The sequence below is a fragment of the Heteronotia binoei genome, chromosome 6 (assembly GCF_032191835.1).
Source record: "Heteronotia binoei isolate CCM8104 ecotype False Entrance Well chromosome 6, APGP_CSIRO_Hbin_v1, whole genome shotgun sequence".
Taxonomy (NCBI): domain Eukaryota; kingdom Metazoa; phylum Chordata; class Lepidosauria; order Squamata; family Gekkonidae; genus Heteronotia; species Heteronotia binoei.
In genome coordinates this window covers 148,191,948-148,197,568 of record NC_083228.1, presented here as the reverse complement: position 1 = coordinate 148,197,568, position 5,621 = coordinate 148,191,948, and the positions used below count along the sequence as shown (strand labels likewise).

At 50.1% G+C, this 5,621-nt stretch overlaps 1 long non-coding RNA gene across 1 annotated transcript; it reads right to left on the bottom strand.

The window, feature by feature from the left end:
• Window positions 1-1,160: 1,160 nt before the first annotated feature.
• On the bottom strand, window positions 1,161-4,958 carry LOC132573455 (uncharacterized). Its single transcript, XR_009555546.1, has 3 exons — window positions 4,870-4,958; window positions 3,507-3,636; window positions 1,161-1,259 (listed from the first exon to the last, which is right to left on the bottom strand). It is a non-coding gene; the product is annotated as an uncharacterized LOC132573455 (long non-coding RNA).
• Window positions 4,959-5,621: the final 663 nt, after the last annotated feature.

Below are 5,621 nucleotides of genomic sequence, written 5' to 3'. Positions count from 1 at the left end.
GTCCCTCTTTATTTTATTTTTTACGGCTGTGTGGGGCAGAGGTTAAAGCACTGGACTAGGAGACCCAGGTTCGAATCCCCACTCTGCTGTGGAATCTTGCTGAGTGACCTTGGGACCTCACTGCCTCGCCTACCTCCCAGGGTTGTTGTGAGGACAAAATGGAGGCGAGGCGAAGGATGGAAGCCACTTTGGGTCCACACTGGGAAGAAAGATGGGGTAGAAACAATTTCTTCTCAGTTAGGAGAATCATCTGATCTCATTTCCAGTTGCACAAAATGCAGGCCAGCTCTTGTAACTGGGCAGCTACCAATGCATCATTTCCCTAAGATGAGAGTTGTCGGGTCTCCCCAAAAAGGATGCCTCTGGACGCCATTTATCACCTTCCCCCAAATCCTTCCCAAAGCTCAACAAGCAGCCTGCAAACGTCCCCGTACTCTGGAAGATGGAACAGCTACAAGAGGGGCGTCAAACATATGGCCGAGGGGCCAAATCTGGCCCCCCTGGAGGGCTCCTAAGAGGCCCCCGAGCAACTGGCTCTTGTCTGCTTCCGTCTCCCTCTCTCTTGCTTCCTTCTGCATCTCAGCTTGCTTTGCCAGGCTCTCTCAATCCCACAACCCTCTCTTCCTTCTATTGGCTGAGGCTCCTCCCCCTCCCGGTCCCCTGGGGAAGGAAGGAAAGAGCCAGAGCTTCCTTTGCCCAGTTCCCTGGATCCCATGGGAGAAATACAAAGAAAGCACCTTTAAGACCAAGGAGTGCTAATGTTTTAAGCATGTTTTATTTTAAGGTTTTTAAAAATATATATATATATTTAATTGTGTTTGTCTGTGTCCTATAAAAAGTGTATATCTCTGCTAATCTAATCTTAAATAGGTACACACACGACCTGGTCCAACACTGCCCAGCCCAACAAAGTCTCATTTATGTCAGATCCGGCCCTCATAACAAATGAGTTTGACGCCACTGAGCTACGAGATGGTGTGTCGCTGCATCCCGGCTCCCAAAATAGTCTCTTTTGACCTTTTGCGACAAGTTCTAAAGGGGGCTGTTTCCACTCGACGCCACCACTGCACAGCTGCCCCGAGCAGAGCAGCCAGCTGACTTGTGGGGCAGGGGGGGGGGCGGGAATGCATGCCTGCGTGCGCTAGAAGGCCCCTTCCTCCGCGCTCACCTCATCGTCCTCTTCCTGCCGCCGCTTCTGCTCCGCTTCGATGACCAGCTTGACTTGGATTTCCTGAGCGATCTCGCAGTCCTGCTGCTCTCTGAGGGGGGGAGAGAAGGGGGAGGTCAGAAGGGGGCCACAGGGACGAGCCACAAGCATGGAGACAGGAAGGGACAAAGGAAGCCAGAGGACTGTGCACTCGGAGAGCAAGAGAGAGGCGCCTCCAAGATAGGAAGCTGCCCGGTGCCCTTATTTCCACAGGGCAGCCGTGAGAATCCGCTTCAGAAAGAGCCAACAGGAGGCCAGCAGCCCCTTAGAGGCTAAAATGAATGGATTTTATTCCAGCAAACGGTTGCTGGAAAGTTGCAAGGGTTGCTAAGGCTCCCATCTGCCCTGCCACTGCCTGCCACTATTCAGCTGCCATCTGCCCTGCCACTCTTGATGACGTCCCTTCCTCCACAGGTGACACTTTAGCATTGCCCCCAAACTCTATGATTAAGCCACAGAGCTTTACGTGAATGCTACAGTGGCATCCTGGTGCAATAACATCACTTCCGGGTGTCAAGCATGCATATTTCTGAGTGCCATTATGGTCCCTCAGACAAAGCGCAGAATACCAAGCTCTCCTGCTTCCCCCTCTTTTACAACTTAAAGGCAATAATAAATCCATCTGGCCCAAGGATGTTTAGGTTAGCCTGGCTGGTAACAGTGTGACGTGCCTCTCCCCCAGATTCACACAGACAGGTCTTATCTACTAGCAGAGAAAGTGTGAGAAAGGGAGATGTTTTTATTAACTTACATTCCTTAGTAATTAAAGAGATACTTTGTAGTAACCTTTGAACCCGTGACTCAAATTGCATCCATATGTTATCCTTTGAAGCTATCCTATAAAGTAACTATGTGAGTCTGTATACGTCAATACTTCCAAGGATTCTGTCCTTGGCAAAGCTATGGAGTTTCTACAATAAATCAACTTTTGATTCAATAACAAAAGACTATTGGGAAATATCAATGCTTGACATTTTGGAAGTAATGACATACAGACTTACATAGTGCCCCCCCCCCCCAAAAAAAAACTCTCATCGGGGTTTGATAGGATGTTTGGCATAGAATTTCTTAATTAATTCTGGTGCTTTTACATTTGAGCGCTCAACCCACTCATCGTGTGCTACAGAAAAATGTTTCCATCTAATCAGAAAATACAATACACCCCGCTTCAGCTTCTGAGCGCGTAGCTACAGTAATAAAAGAGATACTTTGCAGTAACCTTTGAACCCGTGACTCAGATTGCATCTGTATGTTCCTTTGAAGCTATCCTATAAAGTAGCTATGTAAGTCTGTATACGTCCTTACTTTCAAGGATGTATGGAGTTTCTACAATAAAGCAAATTTTGATTCAATAACAAAAGACTGATTATTGGGAAATATCAATGCTTGACACTGGGTTGCGCTAGAAGTGATGTCATCACACCAAGGATGGCTATACTCCTCCCCAAGCATAGAGTTGGAAGGGACCCCCCAGGGTCATCTAGTCCAACCCCCTGCACAATGCAGGAAACTCACAAATACCTCCCTCTAAATTCACAGGGTCAGCCTGGCTGTCAGAGGGCCATCTAGCCTCTGTTGAAAAACCTCCAAGGAAGGCAAGCCCACCACCTCCGAAGGAAGCCTGTTCCTCTGAGGAACCGCTCTAATGGTCAGGAAGTTCTTCCTAAGGTTCAGTAAGAAACTCTTTTGATGTAATTTCAACCTGCTGGTTCTGGTCTGACCGTCTGGGGCCACACAAAACAATTCTGCACCATCCTCTATAGGACATAATAACCTCTAAATGACAAAACTCCCCGCCTCTCCTGTCTCTCATTGGGTACCAGGCTGTGTTGTCCTACAGCACTGGGAAAAGGGACCTCCAGTCCATTCCAGCTGAAATAAAACCTTGCCTGTCCGTCAAAGATCCACTAGGCTCCCGCTCATCCCTTCTGATGAAACCTTTTCTACTCACAGACCGAATTTTAAACTCTAATCTAATCTAAACTTCCGCCTACTTTAAAGAGGCTGATCGTTCTGTGAAACGTAGCGGGAGCTGAGGCGGATGGGGTCATGTGCGGCCACGGCAGGAGCTCCTTTGCATATTAGGCCACGCCCCCCCCCCCCGATGTAGCCAATCCTCCTGGAGCTGACAGTAGGCCCTGTACAAAGAGCCCCCATAAGCTCTCGGAGGATTGGCTACCTCAGGGGGGTGGGGCCTAATATGCAAAGGAGGTCCTGCTACAAAACAAGGCCACAATTCTGCCTGGCTACCACCCGCTGCTCCCCCACGGCCCGCCCAAGAAAACAGGTCCCCACTCACATGTTTTTGTGGCGTTTCTGGATGCGGCCGTGCGCCTTGCGGTTCTCTTCCTCCTGAAGCTGCTTTGCCACCTGCAAGTCGTACTGGACCAGGCGGTTCCGCTGGATGTTGGTGGCCAAGTGGTGCTCGACTGCAAGGGAAGGCACACGTGCCCCGTTAGGCCTCGGCTCTGGGAGGGCCCACAACACCTCCGGCGGTGGGAAGAAATCCCTGCTCCGGAGTTGGGAGAGCTGTCCAGATTTTGGAGGAGGGGCAGATGACTGCCTAAGACAGGGGTGGCCGAACACGTGGCTCTTTCACACAATCTGTGTGGCTCTCAAAGCCCCCACCGCTCTGTTGACTGGCTTGGAGAAGGCGTTGGTCTCTTCAAATCGCTTCTCTTAGCCAAGCCGGCCAGCAGCTTCGAGAATGCATTTAAAATTAAAGTTGCTTTCTTTCTACCTCCTCTCCACATCTATTTCCCTTCCTGCCTTCCTTCCCTTCCCTCCTTCCCTCCCCTCAAACATCTGATGTTCATGTCTTGCGGCTCTCAGACATCTGATGTTCATTCTGTGTGGCACTTACATTAAGCAAGTTCGGCCACCTCGAGTCACTGCTCCTCAGTTGCCATTTTGAACACTTTCATTTGGTGTTATCTGAATAACATTTGACAGCCCAACAGAAGACACAACACATGAAGCTGCCTTCGACTGAATTGAGACCTTTGGTCCATCCAGGTCAGTCTTGTCTACTCAGCCTGGCAGCTGCTCTCCAGGGTCTCAGGCCGAGGTCTTTCCCATCACCTCCTGCCAGATCTTTTAACTGGAGATGCCGGGGACTGAACTTGGGACCTTCTGCTTCCCAAGCAGATGCTCTACCACAGAGCAAAAGCCCCTCCCGCAAACACAAACCCTTGGCCCTTCCTCGGGGGCAAGGGAAAACCCTCCAAAGCACCAACAAGGAAAATCTGTCGTCACGTTTAGCTCCCCATCAAATTACTTTTGTGAAGATTCGCACCCAAAGCGCACACTTCAGGGTGTTCATGCAGAACTTTGGCGTTTGCACACAGGGGCCCACCTTTCTCTCGTCGAGTCTCAGAGACCGGGCAATGTCTCTGATGCAGAATTCTAAAGACAAAACCCAGCTAAAAAAAAAAAAAAGATCAACTCTTTGGACTGCAAAGCTACACTTGAACCAAAGATGGAAACGCCCAACGCCAAAGATCAGCGGTTTTCCTGGGCACCTGCACGGGAGATCGTGCTCCACACGTTCCTCCTCATGAGGGACTAAAGTGGAATTCTGCAGAGCACAACGAACCATGACAACCAGCATCATCTGCCACAGTCAAATGCCCATCCCTCTTCAGCCGCACGTTGGGACTTACTCTCCTGTTCTTGCAGGTTGTGGGCCAAGGTGTGATCCTCCAAGATGGCAAAGTCCCGGCACACTGCAGGAGCAAAGCAGAGAGAGGGCTGGGTCAGCAGAAGGGAATTCAAATCCCCCAGACGACTGACGGAGGTGGGGGCAGGTGATTGTTTCCAAGTATCCCCTTCCTCCCACTCTCCCATGCCAACCCTACACCTTGGCAAAAACTGTGGGCGTTTTCTCTACTTCCTCCCTACAGCCTTTGAGCGGAACGGGCAGAACGCAGAGAAGGAACCAGCCAACCAACTGCGCAACTCAATCACGCAGCTGAGCACTCATTTCGTGTCACCTCTGGGCATCAGAGGGCTCCCTCGGAAGGAAGGCACAATTCTGGTCACCGCACCTCAAAAAGGATATTATAGCATTGAGAAAAGGGCAACTAGAGGGATTCAAGGGTTGGAACACTTTAGTTTGGAGAAACGTCGACTGTGGGGTGACATGAGAGAGGTTTACAAGATAATGCACGGGATGGAGAAGGTAGAGAAAGAAGTCCTTTTCTCCCTTTCTCACAATACAAGAACTCGTGGGCATTCGATGAAATTGCTGAGCAGTCAGGTTAGAATGGATAAAAGGAAGTCCTTCTTCACCCAAAGGGTGATTTTCATGTGGAATTCACTGCCACAGGAGATGGTGGCGGCTACAAGCATAGCCAGCTTCAAGAGAGGATTGGATAAACATCTGGAGCAGAGGTCCATCAGTGGCTATTAGCCA